The sequence below is a fragment of the Fundulus heteroclitus genome, unplaced genomic scaffold, assembly GCF_011125445.2.
Source record: "Fundulus heteroclitus isolate FHET01 unplaced genomic scaffold, MU-UCD_Fhet_4.1 scaffold_65, whole genome shotgun sequence".
NCBI lineage: Eukaryota > Metazoa > Chordata > Actinopteri > Cyprinodontiformes > Fundulidae > Fundulus > Fundulus heteroclitus.
The window spans coordinates 1253242-1272315 of NW_023397088.1; the positions used below are offsets into that span (position 1 = coordinate 1253242).

Consider the following 19074-nt stretch of genomic DNA (forward strand, 5'->3'; position numbering starts at 1 on the left):
CCAGATGGTACCTGCTGAACTCAGGTTCCTCTGGTCCTCTACACACATGATGGGAATCAGCTTTCTGCTTTACAGACACTGACTGGACCTGAACCACTGGGAACTGACTGGTTCTGGTTTCTCTCTCAGGCTGACTGAAGTCCAGAAGATGGAGGATTGTGATCTAAAGGAGGACAGAGCAGAACCTCCAGGATCCAGCTGTCCATCTATGAGGAGTGACTGGTCCAAAGGAAAACCTCCAGACTTCAGTAAAGAACCTGGACCCTCAGAGTAAGAACCCAGTTTCTAACTGATCCATGTGACTCCACAGAGATATAATATCTAGAATATTAACTGGTTGATCTTCAGCGTCTCTCTGGTTTGGACCTTGTTCAGCTTGTGGTTCTGCTGATGCATCAGGAGGTTACCAAGTCCAGATGCATCAGAAGAGCCACAAACATCCTCAAAGACTCCTCCCACCCAGCTCATCACTGTTCAGACTGGTGCCTTCAGACCAGCGGTACCGGTCCATGAAAGCCAGAACCTCCTGGATGAAACATAGTTTTTATCCATGGGCCATCAGAGCTGTCAGCTGAGACCAGTAATAATTCCTGCTGACGCTGTTTTTAGGGACAAATATCAGGTCCAGTATGAACTCCTACTGGGAACTTTTTCTGACCAGAACCCAAAACTCACACAGCAGCTGTTCATTCTGCAGCTCTGTGGCGTCTCTTCCTTTACTTTCCATCAACTCAGAGATTTCCTCCCAGCATGAAACCAACCTTAACGTCACCCTGCCTCTGATTTTGGTTCTGTTCTCATCAAGTTGGACCTTTTAATCCTTCTTCTTCTGATAAACTCTCCCTCTGGAAACAAAGGAACTGATTTCTGTCTTCTGAACATCAGCTTCACTTTAACATCCTGCTCTGATGAACATGATCTGCTCTGATACCAAACTGCATTTTAACTCTCCTAGTTCCCTAAATGTCTCCTGTCTGTCCAGAACTTTGTTCTTGTTCTAAGGTTCTGTTTCATGGTCCGTTCATGTGTTCTGTTCTTTAATGACGGCCACATCAGCTCCTCAGACCAGATCAACAGCTTTAGTTCTGGTATCAGGGACCAGATCCTCTGCTCTCCACCTTCTCAGACTAGATGTGATCAATCGGACCGTGTCCAGAACTTTCTGGGCTTTGTAGTATTAGTAGTGTATACTATAGAAGTACTTTGTAGAATAATTAATATAAATCTGATCTCATCAGCTCCATTAAACTGTGACATGAGCCTGTTGTCCTGCAGGTGTTGGTTGGACCCATGTGATCCAGACCAGTAGAACCCGGTTATTAAGATAATGTTCAGTTTGGTCCAACAGAACCGTCTGAATGTTTCACTCTGGATCTTTAAACCTTCTGCTTCTCTGCAGCAGTTTGTGTTCAGAGCTTCTTCTCTGGTTTTTATCTCAGAGTTTCTCACTGATTGATGTGATCTGAATAACAACATGTTGGTGTTTCAGAGGTCAGAACCACAGACAGAGAGCAGAACCTCCAGGATCCAGCTGTCCGTCTATGAGGAGTGACTGGTCCAAAGATCAGCATCCATACTTCAGTCCTGAACCTGGACCCTCAGACTCAGAGTAAGAAACCAGTTTCTAACTGATGGATGTGACTCTGCAGAGAAATAAAAACATAATATTGACTCAGTCTTCAGTTTATAAACTAAAAGTAAATTAATTCTTATTTTAGCTTAACTTACAGCTACATAATCATAAGCTGTTAGTCAATAAACCAGTAGTATTCATTGGCCTGGTTATACACACATGTACAATAGTCTGGGTCTCATTGGCTGTAGGTATAATTGTTGGGATGTAAATGTGTTTTTATATGCATGTTCATTAATTTGTTTAAATATTGATGTAAACAAATTATAAACTTAAGCAGAAATCTGGAGGAATGTTTATTTATGTTAAGATCTAAAGGAAGGAGAAGGGTGTGATTACATGTTTTACTTCTTCAGAACAGGAGCTGGACTGCTGGCAGCCAATCAGAGCAGCTGTGCTCCAGGTGAGACTGAACATCTCCAATCAGAACTTCCTTCTATCGTCTCTGTTGAACTAATTCCACGTCTTTAATTGGATTTGGAATTAAGTGTTTAAAAGTCTTTCTGTGATCAATTATTTCCCCTGAATCTCTGGATTTCCAGCTGCTGTAAATGTAACGTCTGTGTTCAACCCAACAACCTATTGGGTTTGCTTTGAAGTGGTTCTGTTTTCAGCCCTTTGTGCTAAATGCATTAAAACTGAACATCTCCTTAAAGCTGCTGCTCATTTTGATGGAAACAAAAAGGTGGAGAAAACAACCTGCTGCACTGCTGCTTTACAGAAAGAGGGAAGGAAAGTCTGAGAGACAGAAACCTTTATTTCCTCTGACAATAGATCCCAGATTACAGGAGATATATTTGTAGAAACATGGAATATTTCTATCTGCTGTTTACTTCTAAAGGGCCAAATCAGTCCCATGTCATTTCTAATCTGTAATTATTCTTTAAAAACATCCAATCCAGTCTCTGAGTGAGAAAAAGCATCTGAAATGTGAACACTACCTGATCCAATGAGCTGTTTCTCTGGCAGATTAGAGCATTTCCTCCAGATTTCCTTCATTAAGGCTGAAAATGCTGCCAGGAAACATTTTCTGTCTCTCTGCCTCTTCTGTAGCTGCTGTGTTTGTGGGAGAAGGTCAGATAGAAACAGAGAAATGAGGACAATGGTGACCTGATGCTAAAGAGTTCATGTTGCTGAAAGCTGCTGCATGTTTCTGTCAGCATTTCTTCATCTGATCTGCTTTGTGAATCAGATCCTGACAGTGAACAGATACTGGCCACAAAGCAGAGGCAGAACTCTGCTGTCTGACCATCTAACAAGGTTCTGGTTCTAAGGATGGATCCCATTGGTTAGCATCACATCATGTGAACTAAGAGACCTTCTAATGATAACACCTCCTGATGTTCCAGATGTTTCTGTTCCAACTTCATCACTAAATCAGGTTTTTCCTTCAGTTGTCTTTCCTTCTCTGTTCCAGCAGATGTTGGTCTGCAGGAGGTTCTAGAGGAACATAAGATCAGTCTGAGGAGGAGATGTGAACGTGTGACTGAAGGAAGTGATGAACCAGGAAGTAGAACCCTCCTCAACAGGATCTACACTGATCTCTACATCACAGAGGGACAGAGTGAAGAGGTTAATACCCAACATGAGGTGAAGCAGCTGGAGAGAGCTTCCAGGATCCAGAACCTCCATGACTCTCCAATCAGGTGCCACGACATCTTTAAAGCCTTACCTGACCAACATGGAGCCATCAGAGTGGTTCTGACCAACGGCGTCGCTGGTGTTGGAAAAACCTTCTCAGTGCAGAAGTTCACTCTGGACTGGGCCGAGGGCTTGGAGAACCAAGATGTCCGTGTGGTGGTTCTGCTGTCGTTCAGGGAGCTGAACCTGATCAGAGGTGAGCAGCACAGTCTTCTCACGCTGCTCCATGTTTTCCATCCAACCCTCCAGAAGCTCCCAGCAGAGCAGCTGGCTGCCCACAAACTTCTCTTCATCTTTGACGGCCTGGATGAAAGCAGACTTTCTCTGGACTTCAACCACAGTCGGCTTGTTTCTGACGTCACACAGAAGTCATCAGTCGACGTTCTGCTGACAAACCTCATCAAGGGGAACCTGCTTCCCTCGGCTCTGGTCTGGATCACCTCCAGACCTGCAGCGGCCAATCAGATCCCTCCTTCATGTGTTGCCAGGGTAACAGAGGTACGAGGCTTCACCGATGCCCAGAAGGAGGAGTACTTCAGGAGGAGGTTCAGTGATGAAGAGCTGTCCAGCAGAATCATCTCCCACATCAAGACCTCCAGGAGCCTCCACATCATGTGTGGAATCCCAGTCTTCTGCTGGATCACTGCTACGGTTCTGGAGAACATGTTGACCACAGAGCAGACAGGAGAGCTGCCCAAGACCATGACTGACATGTACTCTCACTTCCTGCTGGTCCAGACCAGGAGGAAGAAGAACAAGTACCATGAAGGACATGGGAGGAGTCCACAGGAGCTGATGGAGGCTGACAGGGAAGTTCTCCTGAAGCTGGGGAGGCTGGCGTTAGAACATCTGGAGAAAGGAAACATCATGTTCTACCAAGAAGACCTGGAGCAGTGTGGTCTGGATGTCACAGAGGCCTCGGTGTACTCAGGAGTTTGTACAGAGATCTTCAAGAGAGAGAGTGTGATGTTCCAGAAAGCAGTCTACTGCTTTGTTCATCTGAGCATTCAGGAGTTTCTGGCTGCAGTCTACATGTTCCACTGCTTCACCAGCAGGAACACAGAGGTGGTGGAGAAGTTCCTGGAGGGATACTATAATTACTCTCTGGAGAATTTCCTGACAAGTATCATGTAGAAATCCCTCAGAAGTGAAAATGGCCACCTGGACCTGTTTGCTCGCTTCCTTCATGGCCTCTCTGTGGAGTCCAACCAGAGACTCTTAGGAGGCCTGCTGGGTCAGACAGAGAACAGTCCAGAAACCATCCAGAGAGTCATCAACAACCTGAAGAAGATGAACACTGATTATATCTCTCCAGACAGACAAATCAACATCTTCCACTGTCTGATGGAGATGAAGGACCTCTCAGTTTATCAGGAGATCCAACAGTTCCTGAAATCAGAGAACAGATCAGAGAAGCTCTCTTTGTTCCAGTGTTCAGCTCTGGCCTACATGCTGCAGATGTCAGAGGAGGTTCTGGATGAGTTGGACCTGGAGAAGTACAACACAACAGAAGCAGGACGACTGAGACTGATTCCAGCTGTGAGGAACTGCAGAAAGGCTCGGTGAGTCCAGATGTCTTCATTGAGTGATGCTGATTCAGCACTATTGTCATCCTGTTTATTCTTCATTATTCAAGTTGCTTCTGGACGTTTTTGGGTCTTTAACTACAAACATTTTATCTCTCTGTCCTCTGCAGGACGTTCATTATTTCCTTGCTTCCTTCCTCTCTAATCCATTCATCCTCACCTTATCTCTACTCATCTGTTCTCCTCACATCTCTTCATCCTCCCAGTTTAATGATCTTCATCCCCTAATTATTGCATTCTTCCCTCTTCCACCTTCCACAGCTTCCTCCTCAAGCCACCTTCAAGCTGCTCCTCTTTCTGCATCTCTTTTGTCTAATCTACCTGCTCCATCCTGTTCTGGTCTCCTACATCTGGGGTCCCCACAGTGGATCATTTCATGTGGAGTGAGGGAAGTGATGTTAGAAACCATCACAGGTTTGACATCAGTGACCTTGGCTGAGTTAAAGAAGGGAACAAGGCTTCACTCTCTGCTGATCTCACTGCTCTGCAGCTTTCAGATCTCCAGAGTTGATCACGTCTGTAGAGAGAAGTTATGACATTATTATAGCAACATAAGAACTTTATAATATTTATATTCATCAATCATTTATATTGCACTTTGCATGAATAATAAAGAGGACCAAAGTGCTTCACAATAAAACATACTGAAATTAACAAAGTGAAGCATAAAATTGTTTGCCATTACCCACTGTTTTAATTTATTTTTAATTGTCCAGTGAATATCAGCCCAAACAGCTGATATAACAAATAGTTGAAAGGAATTATTCGAGCACTGGCGATCTTTTAACAGCAAACTCTGCATAGACATAGAATAGAGTGACAACTTCTCTTCAAGAAGTTGTCAACATTTGATACCTGTTTCAATCCATGCACAATGTAAATCCTGAATTAAACAACATTATTAGATAAGATAACATTTTAAAGAATGATTTGCTCAGTAGAAATCAATCTTTAGGACACTTGATTTTATTAATGCAATCATTCCTCCTGGAAGTTAGGTGGCGTTGTAGCGATCAGTCACTTGATGGGTTAACCCTAAAGTTATACATAACACCATTAAAGGCATACTATGCAACATTTTTCAGTTATTTTAATGTGTTCCATACCGTTTCGGATGATTAAATGAGTCATTTCAGGTCGAACAAAGGTTTTCTCGGCCGCCCCTCGTGGTCTGTGGGGGAAATACCGTACTTGCAATTGGAAGAGCCCTCAGGCTCAGAAGTCCCGCGAGAGTCGGTCTTGCTTTACGGCGAGAACTCCATGTATTTTTGCCCTGCCATTCACTATATGCACGCGCAAAAGCAACAACAAAGAACCGCGTGGTAACGTCAAATAAACATGCAAGCATATCGAGTTTTTTTATTATTTTTATTATTTATTTATTTTGTTTATTTATTTATTTATTTTTGAATGTTGGCGAGGCGGTAGCGTGAGTTTGGCGAGGCGGCCACAGCGGCCACAGCGGCCGCCGCGGCCGCCTCGCCAAGATAGCGCTGCGGGAAACCCTGATGTTCATACCTTCACTGTGTTAGTCATTGTTTGTTCTGCCGTTTTTTCGACTTTTCGTTGCGTTCGCTTGTCTGCTAAGCTCAAAACAACCGAGCCTGGCTTGACGGAGAAACCAGAACAGCTGAGCATCTTTACGACAGTGCACTTTTACTTTCGCCCTCTGGGGGGAGCCTCGCTGGAAAATCAACCCCGGTTGCATAGTATACCTTTAAATCAAATTAATGTTCCATATTAATGTGGAAATAATGCTCATTGTGCTATCGAATGATGACAGAGTGAAACAAAAAACAAGCATTATGTGTAATGAATTTGCTTTGAGTGAACCCAACATTCAGCCAGACTTGGAGCTGCGCTCAAAAACGTTTTTATTTTACAGACTTGAAAGGGGAAAAAAACAGGAAAAAAAACTGAATCCAAACTCGACCGGGCTGGTTAAATGATGATAAGCACACAGAACAGGGAAGGGAGGTACACCGGTCAGAACAGAGTCCAAGGCACACAATCCAGAGTAACCAGGTTCCAGGCTCCAGAGACAGACAGGGCAGGTTCCAGACGGGTAGACAGGACCAAACAGGATCAGTGAGGCTCAGAGACAGAAGGGAGAGACAGGTCGGGCAATAAACGGGCAAACAGGCAGGGACACAGAATAAATGGAAAGCTGGGAGGCTCTTACCCTTGGCTTGAGAAGAGACGTTCTGGCAAAGTGCAGAGAACTGAGGCAGGTATGAATAGGCGGGCGGACAGGTGAGCACGGAGGGACTAATGAACCAAAACCAGGTGGAAGTGATCAAGGAGGAGAGAACTAAAAAGCTGACAGGACAAGTGGACAGGAACAGAAACTACCCCAGATTTAATAAGAACAGAAACAACCCTGAAGTACAAACCTAAAACAGAAGACAAAGCTAAGACTAAAACTTAATAAATAACAGAATAAACTAAAACATGAGGCCCCATGAGGGATTAAGCGGGTCAGAAAATGGATGGATGGATGGATATTTGGTCACCATGGTAACACTGATGATACTTTAGTCTCCATTCATCTAACAAACACCTGAAGAAGTACCTGAAAAGCGTCCATCATTGTTTATCTGATCATGTATCTATTTATCAATGTTCTCTATGTCCCAGAATAATTTACAGGAGAGAGATTGGAACAAGCTGAACAAGCAAAACATCATTAACAACAACAAACTATGGAAGAAAAATAAACTAAGAAGATTTATTATGATAGCAAAAACTGTTGATAGACTTTGTCAGACAGGAAAGGTATTAAGCAGAATATTTCTGATGTTATAGTTGCTTTGAGCTGCACTGTTAACTTTCCAGCAGTGGATGACTGACCTGTTTTAAACATAGTTTGAAACATTTAGGGTAAAAATGTGCCGCATAGGTAAAGCAACCATGATTGCTCTATTGTCTCTGTAATTGGAGATGTAAATGAATAATTGATCATTCTAAACTCTCGGCTAAGGGGATGAGCGCAGACTTTGATGGAAGTGAATAAAGAAGTGAAAAAAGGCGGTACAACTCAAAGAGTGACAATTGGACTTAGAGGAAAGTGATGTGTCAGGAAGTGAGTTTGAGGAATAAAAATGGGTGCGGGGAAAATTAAAAAGACGGAATATAGTAGAGGTTGACCGATACAAGTTTTTAAGGCCGATACAGATTATTCTGACATCAGGGAAACCGATACCAGATAAGGGGGCTGATTATTTATTTTTTTTGGCCTATTCTTGAAGCCAATACTGCTTTTTCTTCTTCCATTTACATGATAAGAATGACACAGTGATAACAAATGTTACACAAGTGTCAATTTAAACAAAAAAATTTTGCACAGTTTTTTAACTTTCCATTTTTGGCCATTTTAGGTCGCATTTCCGGCCTTCCCACTAGTAATGGTTCAATAGAACTGTAACCATTTCTAGTGCCTTCTTCTCTGGGATTCCAATCACAGCGAGTCGACTTGGAGGCGTCTTTTCAGAAGCCTGACTGTCTCTGATTGGCTAAGGGGTGGAATCACATTTTGCATAACAGTATGCCAGAATTCCACTGAACTTATATAGTGCTTTTCCATTCATGCTGACCACCCAAAGCGCTATATGGAAGCTCTCAAATCAATACTGTGGCCCAGCATGGAGGTGGACATTTGTTGTGTTTCGTAGTGGACAAGAAAATTCAGACGGTGCCCAAAGAAATGAGACGTTATTAATGGAGCTCCGTTTTAATGGCGACGGAAGGCTGCCAGCAAGCAGCACAACAACACCGCCGGGTGAAGATGAAGATGAAGAGAAGGAAGAGTGATTGTTACAACCTGATCTGCACCAGTAGCACGATCCGTACCATCAGCTCCTTTGGGCATGCACAAACACAATACGGTTAATTTTATAACAACTGTAATTATTTTGCACAAAAAAATATATTGTATTAGAAAATTGTTAATTAAATTGTTAAACTTGAAAGAGCTGAAACCATTTATGCTGTCAATACGCCCTCTGGTGGAGCCATCATAAACAATAGATGACCTTGTTATCACTAATTTCAGGACTTACTGCTATATTTCCTTAAACCCAGGTTTAACAGATGTCAGTCTGTTTTATCTGGTATCAGATGGAAAAGGAGCTGAATGATAGAGCTGAGCTAAATTATTTAAAAAATGATTTAAATAACTTGAGGAAAATATGGGGCTGTAGATGTTTTAACTGATGACCCGGGATGAAGTATTCTCTGGGGAAGATACAACTATTTTATTGCTAATTTTTAAATGTGGACTGCATGTATGTATAACCCAGTTTATTGTGCATTTATTATATATTAGTAATTCATGAAAATGTTAATTTAAATATCTGTTTCTAGTTAAACCTGTATGAGGTGATAAAATAGACGTGTCCATTGTGCAAAAACAAATAACCAAACATTTTATTATATAAGGTATTTTATTATACAAAGCAGGGGCCTGATGTGAAAAAAGCTGAGGGAGGAATTAAAAAGCAGAAAAAAGAAAAGAAAAAAATCACATGAAAAAATCATAGAAGGAGAACTTAACACAGAATAATTTATCCACTCCTACAAAAGAATGTTTTGACTATGGACAATAAATTGGTTCATATTTTTACCAAAAATCAGGTGAAAGCCACTGGCATATAGATTAGATGGAGCAAATGCACATAGAAAAACAGATAATATATTTTTCAGCGTGCTCAACAGGCTACAAGCTGCTTCAGGACACGAGTCTTCCTCTCCATGACATCAGAAACCAGCAAAGAAGACTTTAACACATTAAGCTGAAACCAGGTGTCTTAACTCTGGAGGAAATGTGTGGAGCTGCACCTGGGAACAGGGAAGCTTTTTGGATGTGACATTGCCTGGGCATGTCACATCTTGGGCCAGAGTCTTCAAAAAATAAAGTTCTTAATCAATCACTTAATCTGGATGGCATTAACCTGGCCTCTGGTAATAAAGTTAAAAATCTTGGTGTTGTTTTCGACCAAGACATGTCATTTAAATCCCATATTAAACAGGTTTCCAGAGTTTCCTTTTTTCACCTCCGGAATATCGCCAAAATTAGAAACATTCTGTCCAGGAGTGATGCTGAAAAACTAGTCCATGCATTTGTTACTTCAAGGCTGGACTATTGTAATTCTTTACTATCAGGAAGTCCACAAAATGCAGTTCAAAGTCTTCAGCTGATTCAAAATGCTGCGGCAAGAGTTCTGATGAAAATCAACAAGAGGGATCATATTTCTCCAATTTTAGCCTCCCTTCATTGGCTTCCTGTTAAATCAAGAATAGAATTTAAAATTCTCCTTCTAACGTATAAAGCCCTTAATAATCAAGCTCCATCATATATCAGAGCTCTGATTACCCCGTATGTTCCTAACAGAGCACTTCGCTCTCAGACTGCAGGTCTGCTGGTGGTTCCTAGAGTCTCTAAAAGTAGAATGGGAGGCAGATCCTTTAGCTATCAGGCTCCTCTCCTGTGGAACCAACTCCCAGTTTTGGTCCGTGAGGCAGACACCCCGTCTACTTTTAAGACTAATCTTAAAACTTTCCTTTTTGACAAAGCTTATAGTTAGAGTGGCTCATACCCTGAGCTATCTCTATAGTTGTGCTGTGATAGGCCAAGGCTGCTGGAGGACATCAGGGTCTAATTTTCTCACTCTACTGATTTCTACTGTTCTTCAGTCTACTGTTCTCCAGTTTTGCATTGTATTACATTGAAATGACTGTCGTCATTTCAGCTTTTAACTTTTTGGTCTCTCTCTTTTTCTTCATAGTAGGTACACCTGGTCTGACGTTCTGTTAACTGTGACATCATCCAGAGAAGACGGCTCACCCGCTACTACCATCTAATGTAGAACAGATTACTGGATCAATGTGTGCTTCTGTGCTTTTTTGTTTCTCTTGTTGTGTCTCTGTTCTGTCTTCTGTAACCCCAGTCGGTCGAGGCAGATGACCGTTCATACTGAGCCCGGTTCTGCCGGAGGTTTTCCTTCCCGTTAATGGGGAGTTTTTCTTCCCACTGTCGCTTCATGCTTGCTCAGTATGAGGGATTGCTGCAAAGCCATCAACAATGCAGACGACTCTCCCTGTGGCTCTACGCTTCTCCAGGAGTGAATGCTGCTTGTCGGGACTTTGATGCAATCAACTGGTTTCCTTATATAGGACATTTTTGACCAATCTGTATAATCTGACCCAATCTGTATAATATGATTGAACTTGATTTTGTAAAGTGCCTTGAGATGACATGTTTCATGATTTGGCGCTATATAAATAAAATTGAATTGAATTGAATAGAGGAGAGCAGCAACACATGCATGTGTCTTTATGTCAGCAGGAAGCACAACGAGATGGAAGCAAGTGGTGGCTTACAATTTATTGTCATTAATTGGGGAGTCCAAATCTAGCTATGTGGGGCTTTTGGAGTGGGCCACAACAACATTTATATCCATCACCAAGCAAAAGACCAAATAAAAGACTGGAAATGTTGACAAAATGTTGAACATCACATGAGGCCTTCAGTCTGGTCCAGAAAACTGAGAAGCTTTTCCAAACAAGGTCAGGTGCTTCTTTCTGCGAGCTCCCAAATGCCACAGATATTCTAGAGAAAGAAGCAAGTCTGTTAGAAAGCATGCTCCCTTCATGCCAGGATCTGCAAAGAAAAATGTCCAGCTTTATAAAAATGCTAAAATAATATAAAACCAATTAATTTACTGTCCTGCATTAAATACCAACTTTGTTCAAACATTTTGATTAAGCTCTTAATTTGGAGGACAGAAAATGGCACCTTGTTACATTGGTGGTCCTGTGTAACACCAAGAAATCATTGAAGGCAGCGTCGTATGTTTAACTGAAAAATATAAATCATTACTCATCTTCCCTCTCAGTTTTCTGTGTTGTTAATATTCCCATTTATGCTGCCATCTCTGATGTCTGTAAAATAATCTATATATAAATCAAACTGAATTAACCATTTCAATATGACAGAACAAAAGCTAAATATGTTTTCTAGTTAAGATGTTTTAGTAACTGGAATTAAAATAATTTAAAGATTGTGGACACAGTGACAAGTAGAAACTTTTCTTCTGGAGAATCATTTTGTCCTCTGCCTCTCTGTCTACACACATTATCTCGCTGGGATTCATTTTAAGATCAGACATGTGAAAAATAGCAAAATTGTAAACTTTTATATTTCAAACTGTGCCAAATATTTAAAAAAAGCTGAATTAGACTGACTGAAATAGACAGCAGTAGCCCAGATAAACAAGAGATGCACCAAAAAGCCTATGAAGTAAACGCTAATAAATAGCTAAGCTTATAAATGCAAGAAATAGTTTAAATGGGTAAATTTGTTTATTCTTGCTTTATTAAAAGTGATCATCTTTAAAATGTGGTTATAATGTGTTTAAACATCTATTTGCATAGTTGTATTTCATTTTAATAATGGTTCATGTGAGAAGTGTAATTTCCTACACAGAGGCAGTCTTTGAATGTATCATGAGTTTGTGTGAGAGAGCGCAGCACGAGAAGCCGCAGAGATCCTGTTCGGCGGCCATAAGCCAACATCTCCGTGTTAAACTGGCTTGTTTTTGGACTGTAAACAGTAATTTGTGCCGTGGTTTGTCCCCATGATAATCCACAGTGAGTAAGTGTGCTTAAGTCCGAGGTAGAAGACAGAGAGGTTTCTACTCAAAGCTTTTTGGACTGTGTTTTACCGCTAGCTTAGCATAGCAACTAGCCGATGCTAACAAGCTGGCTAATGAACTCTAGGCTGCTGTTCACTAACTCAGCTGGACATAGGAGCTTGTAGAGTATCTTACATGGAATCAGAATATAGAGTCAGTTAAAATAAATGTAAAAGTAAATAATGTGTTTAAATTTCTATCTGGACAGGATTGGGGGGCAGTGAGAAGATAATTGATGGGGATTTATCAGGCTCTAATGAGACCAAACCTGGATTCTGGTTGTATAAAATTCATGTCAGCAGCTGAAAGCCACTTAATTAAGCGTAATAAAGAACAATCTGAATGTCTGTGTATGCTGTGGAGCTTTTAGGACATCTGTAGCTACCTTACAGGTTGAGACTGGAGAACTTAAGCTGAGGCTAAGAAGATTAAACTTGATTGAACTGTTCATATAATTAGAATATTATGAAAAACTAGATTTGTTTCAGTAATATCATTCAAAAAGTAAAACCTGTATATTATAGTCTTTCATTATACACAGACCGATATATTTCAAGTGTTTATTTCTTAGAATTGTGTTTATTATAACCAATAACTAATGAAAACCCCAGATTGAGTATCTCAGAGCAACGAATAGAATCAGAGCAACCTGGGCTCTCATAACACCTGAGCAGCGCCACAGACTGGTCGACTCCAGGCCTTGCTGCATTGCTGCAGTAATCCAGGGAAAAGGAGCCCCAACTAATTATTCAGTGCTGTACATGATCACAGTTTTCATGTTCATACCTTTCAGTAGGGGTGGGCGATATGAAGAAAATCTAATATCATGATATCTTTGGGCTATATCACGATATGTTCAAATAACCTTGCAAAACAAATGTTTTTAGCCAAATAAATGTGATATTTCAGTTTTTCTTTTTTAATAAATGTGAAAAAATGTCTACATTTCTGTTTTTTTCTGTCAAGATGGGGTGCTGAGTGTACATTACAGAGAAATAAAATGAACTTTTTAGATTTTTGGAAAATGGCTGCAATGACACAAAGAGTGAAAAATTTAAAGGGGCCTGAATACTTTCCGTACCCACTGTATATCAGCCTGCGTGTGATGAAGAAATATAATATAGAAGTTTCACTTTTTGAATGGAATTACTGAAAAAAAGGGGGCGGGGGGTGGTTGCCTAATGGTTAGAGCAGCACGCTTGCAGTCAGATAAGGTTGTAAGTACCTGGTTCAATCCCCACAGCCAGCACTCTGGGTCCCTGAGCAAGACGCTTAACCCCAGATTGCTCCCCAGGCGCCGCACATGGCAGCCCACTGCTCCCCGAGGGTGATGGGTTAAAAGCAGAGAACAAATTTTGTTGTAATGTATGTTGCAATGACAATAAAGACGATATTATTATTATCCATCGATCATCCATCCATCCGTCAATCCATCGTCTTCTGCTTATCTGGGGTCGGGTCGCGGGGATAGCAGCTTCAGAAGGGAGGCCCAGACGTCCCTCTCTCCAGCCACTTGGCCAGCTCCTCCGGGGGAATCCCAAGGCGTTCCCAGCAGAGAGACATCGTCCCTCCAGATTGTCCTGGTTCTCCCCCTGGGCCTCCAGGGGATTACTATTATTATTATTATTAAAAAAAAGAAAAACTTTTTCATGATATTCTAATTATCTGACCAGCTCCTGTATTTCCTATCAGGGACCAAGCTTGTTCTGTAAATCATCACGTCTGATAAAGTTACCACTGGGGTCCAGTGTATATCACAGTGAAGTGATCTGAAGGTCCTGAGAACAGACATGTTCATCCACCTTGAAACAAGTGTTTAAATAATAATAGTACTTGACTGAATGCCAGTGTGTATCAGTGGTATTTTAATGCAGGCTGATAAAAAATACCAAAACACAGATAATAACAGAATCATAGAGAAAACTCACTGGTTTCTGATCAGTGTGACCGCTGACTGAACAGAGAAGGCATCAGGATTAACTAAGCCTGGCTGTTAGCCTGGTCTGGAGCATGCTAGCTGAGAGAATAAATCACCATGGTAACTGATGTTACTGCTTTTGGGAAAATGAGTCGAGGCTTAATTTAGCCAGGATATCTGGAAAATCCTGCCTTAATCTGTTATCTTGGTTTTGTCAAACAGCCCTCTGAAGAGAATGAAGAGACTCATTTTGTTGTGTCAAACACAGACACTGATGGGAAGATCAGATGATGTCATCACTGTTCAGTCATCCTATTTTAGTCTTTGTTTATCATGTTTTCTGGTTTAATAAGAACTACTTTATTTTTCCCTAATCACAGACTTAATGGCTGCAAACTCTCAGAGACTGAAGTTGAAGTTGTAGCCTCAATTCTGAAGTCTAACCCCTCTCATCTGACTGAAGTGGAGATAAGAGAGATCTATGGAGTGAAAGACTCTGGAATGAAGCATCTGTGTGAGATACTGAAGAGTTCAGTCTGCAGAGTTAACATCCTGAGGTTAGTTTTCTTTATTTATCCAAGTAACATCATTCACTCATGCTTTAATACTTGTTTTTATAAATAACTGTCTGTGCTTGAATACAATTTTGAAACACTTTTACCATGTAAATAAATTCTTTCCTGATTTCAGAATCTCAGAATATTCATATTATATTTACTAACCATTAGGGCTGGGCGATAATTCAATAACAATATCTATCGATCGATAGACGTGGGGCGCGATAGGAAAAAATAGGGTCAATAAAAACTTCGATAGACAGTTTTACTTCCTTGCTACAGTCGGCACGCCGTCACTAAGCGCCGCCCTCTTAAACCACAACACATAACACGTGAATATGTCGCAGCAAGTAGCGGCGGAGGAAATTGTCCCAAAACGAGGTTTTACTAGTTCGCCAGCCTGATAGAAATAAACCAGTGATTTGTAAAACTTGCAAGGAACCGGTAAAAGCAGAGTCTGGTAACGCAACCCACCAGTGTTCATCACGTAAGCCGCTCACACCCGCAGCAGCGCGAGCTGTGCAGCTCCGCGCGGCTCCGCGTCGTCGGAATTTTCTGGAAGTTCTTCCAAAACGAAACAGGTACAGCAGCTAAACTGGGCTCCCTTCTTTGTGATAAAATGACAAAGCGTCCAAGCGGCATAAGGACATAACGCTTGCAGTAACGTGCTTCATAGTGATGGATATGTCTGCTGTTCTCTGCAGCTGAAAAACCTGCCACTCTTTATTTAACCAACCAAAGTTGGTTAAATAAAGATTTCATTGGAATTCTGTGTTTGTGTTCTTTATTTAAATCAAATCATTTAGCAATATCATAAAATGTCCAGGCAGAGCTGCACATAAAATATGGTTTTAAATATTTTCAATAATTATCGATATCGATCAATATGCATTTTTTTTATCGATAAGCTTTTTTTCTATATCGCCCAGCCCTACTAACCATAGTTTATACTTAAAAATGTTTTGGACTGATGTAGAACATTGGCATAAAAGTCTTTCCGAAATACTTCAATCAATAAACTCTGATGATTAAACTAGAAACTTTCAGTTGAAATTAAATATAAAAGGCAATCTGTAGAAAAACAACAGAGTAATTCTCACTGCAGCAATATCCCAATCAAACAGGTGTTTGTGTTCATATATGGTGTTTGTGAGAAAGGGTGAGCTGCTCAAAGACAGGATGGGTGTGTTTGATATGACAAAAAATGGCTGATCTGGATGGTCAGATCAAGGCTGCATGGGCAACGTTCTACTAAGAGCTCCTAGCTCCTGTTCCTTCACCTTTCAGGGGGTCAACAGTAAAAACTTTATAGAAAGATGGAATAAGAAATCCAGATGATTATTATTTATTCAAACCTCTGAGCTGCCCTCAGGTCTTCAGGAAGGCTGATCCACAGCTGAGGGCCAGAGGTGGAGAAAGTCTCCTCATCGTAGGTTTTAGTTCTCAGAATGACCCACCAGACACACAGAGACCCACTGAGAACAACTGACCCAGTATGATGGAGAACATCTGAGCCCAGCAGCAGAACATGGGACCAATGTTCAGTGATCAGGGACTGAATGAGCAGAACTTTAAACAGACGCCATGTTTCCTTAGAGAAAACCCTCCATGCAGGCTGCTGGTTTAGATTGAAGATGAATCCAGAACAATCTGAGCTGAAACTCTGTTAAATGATCCATGTTTAGAACATTATGGGTCTGAGAACCACTGTTCTACCAGAACCCTGACCCAGACTAGAAGACAGCAGCATTTTAAACAGACGCCAGAGCGATCAGACTTAAATATCCAGCAGCAGCAAGTGATCATGGATGGATTTATGTTCAAGTAGAGTTTATTGTTGTGTGGTAATCTCCAACCTCTAGTGCCCCCCCACCCTAACCCCAGAACATCTTCATCACCAGCCGCCACTGCTGAGAAACACACTTTGATCTGGACCTTCACACGTCATGATAACATGTTCTGGTTCTGCTGGGTTTAACTCTTTAAATCAGTTCTACTGGATCAAATATCAGACATCAGTTCATCATGTTTCTGGGAGTTTTACATTCAGGGAAATTAATTTTCTACAATTTATTATTTATTTGTTCATATTTCAGTTTTAACCTGCATCCTGTTGGCTTCAGCTCACATCTTTTATTCTTTATTCAGATTGAAGAGCTGCAGTTTGTCAGAGATCAGCTGTTCTTCTCTGGTTTTGGCTCTGAAGTCCAACCCCTCCCATCTGACAGAACTGGACCTGAGTGACAACAAAGACCTGAAAGATGCTGGTGTGAAGGAGCTCTGTTGTTTTCTCCAGACTCCCCTCTGCAAACTACAGATATTGAGGTCAGACTCCATGTTTTAGTTCTGATATTTGTGATGTGAAAGTTGTGTTGACACTAAACTGCAGACATCTGGCTGATATTCTACTGATCCACACTGAGGATCTTCATGGTAAAGTCTGCTTTCTTCTTCACTGCTTTGCTCCAGTTAAAGTTTCTAACTTCCTGCCAGGATTTATTGCCTAAAAACAGCAACTCCTAAACTCCACGTTGCTCAACTGAGAGCCTCCAGGATTGTCAAAGACTCCTGGATCAGGTGTTGAAACGTTTTCACAGAAACTGAGTGAAAGTCTGCTGACCTTGGATTTAATCCTGTTGTAGTTGCCATGACTCTGATGATTGAGAATATGCACAGGCATGAGCAGACAAGCCATAGGGCCTGATGTGGAGCATTTGAGTGGACACTCAAATCCCTCCACCACGGTAAGGTGGCAGCCCAGGGAGGGGCTGACTGGTTGGAGTCTGAATGTGGTCCAGATGTTCTGCAGAGTAAAAACTGGAAAAGGTCCATTTGTTCTGGGCTCCACCTTCTGGACTGAAGCAACATTGAGCTCTGAACTGTTGGCCTCCAGTTAAATCTCAGCTTGGATGGTTGGATGAAGAAATCTGATGTTTGTTGGGAATTTGTTCTGCTTTCTTTGCTGATAACATTGATATCAGACTGGTTCTGTTTGTGATGCAGCATCCTGTGTGACAGTAGAACAGGTAGAAGCGCTTCTGTTCTCAGTCATGTATTCATGTGTTTAGAAATGAGTGAAGTGTAATTATTGCAGCTGTTGATCCCTCAGATAAATCCCTCAGTTCCCCTCAATAGAAGGTTACTGTCACTGTGAAAATGAGCTGCTTCCATTCAATCACAGCAGCATTCATTAACAGCTCTGATGTCACACTTTGCTTATTAAAGTCCAGTTTGGTTCCAGCTCAGAACCACTGAAGGCCCGACTGAAATATTCTAACAACACGTCATGATAACATGTTCTGGTTCTGCTGGGTTTAACTCTTTAAATCAGTTCTACTGGATCAAATACCAGACATCAGTTCATCATGTTTCTGGGACTTTTACATTCAGGGAAATTAATTTTCTACATTTTATTATTTATTTGTTCACATTTCAGTTTTAACCTGCATCCTGTTGGCTTCAGCTCACATCTTTTATTCTTTATTCAGATTGAAGAACTGCAGTTTGTCAGAGATCAGCTGTTCTTCTGTGGGATTGGCTCTGAAGTCCAACCCCTCCCATCTGACAGAACTGGACCTGAGTGACAACAAAGACCTGAAAGATGCTGGAGTGAAGGAGCTCTGTGGTTTTCTCCAGACTCCCCTCTGCAAACTACAGATATTGAGGTCAGACTCCATGTTTTAGTTCTGATATTTGTGATGTGAAAGTTTTGTTGACACTAAACTGCAGACATATGGCTGATATTCTACTGATCCACACTGAGGATCTTCATGGTAAAGTCTGCTTTCTTCTTCACTGCTTTGCTCCAGTTAAAGTTTCTTTCTGTTTCCAACTTCCTGCCAGGATTTATTGCCTAAAAACAGCAACTCCTAAACTCCACGTTGCTCAACTGAGAGCCTCCAGGATTGTCAAAGACTCCTGGATCAGGTGTTGAAACGTTTTCACACAAACTGAGTGAAAGTCTGCTAACCTTGGATTTAATCCTGTTGTAGTTAACATGACTCTGATGATTGAGAATATGCACAGGCATGAGCAGACAAGCCAGAGG

At 41.3% G+C, this 19074-nt stretch overlaps 1 protein-coding gene, 1 long non-coding RNA gene and 1 pseudogene across 2 annotated transcripts in view; all 3 read left to right on the forward strand.

The window, feature by feature from the left end:
• LOC105923771 overlaps nucleotides 1-19074 on the forward strand; it is a gene marked incomplete at its 3' end in the record, with an annotated part of 780934 nt that overhangs the window by 199669 nt on the left and 562191 nt on the right. The window lies entirely within an intron of this gene.
• Nucleotides 1944-18965, forward strand: LOC118561499 (annotated as a pseudogene).
• On the forward strand, nucleotides 12229-15029 carry LOC118561521. The gene is made up of 2 exons (XR_004930104.1): nucleotides 12229-12507; nucleotides 14850-15029. It is a non-coding gene; the product is annotated as an uncharacterized LOC118561521 (long non-coding RNA).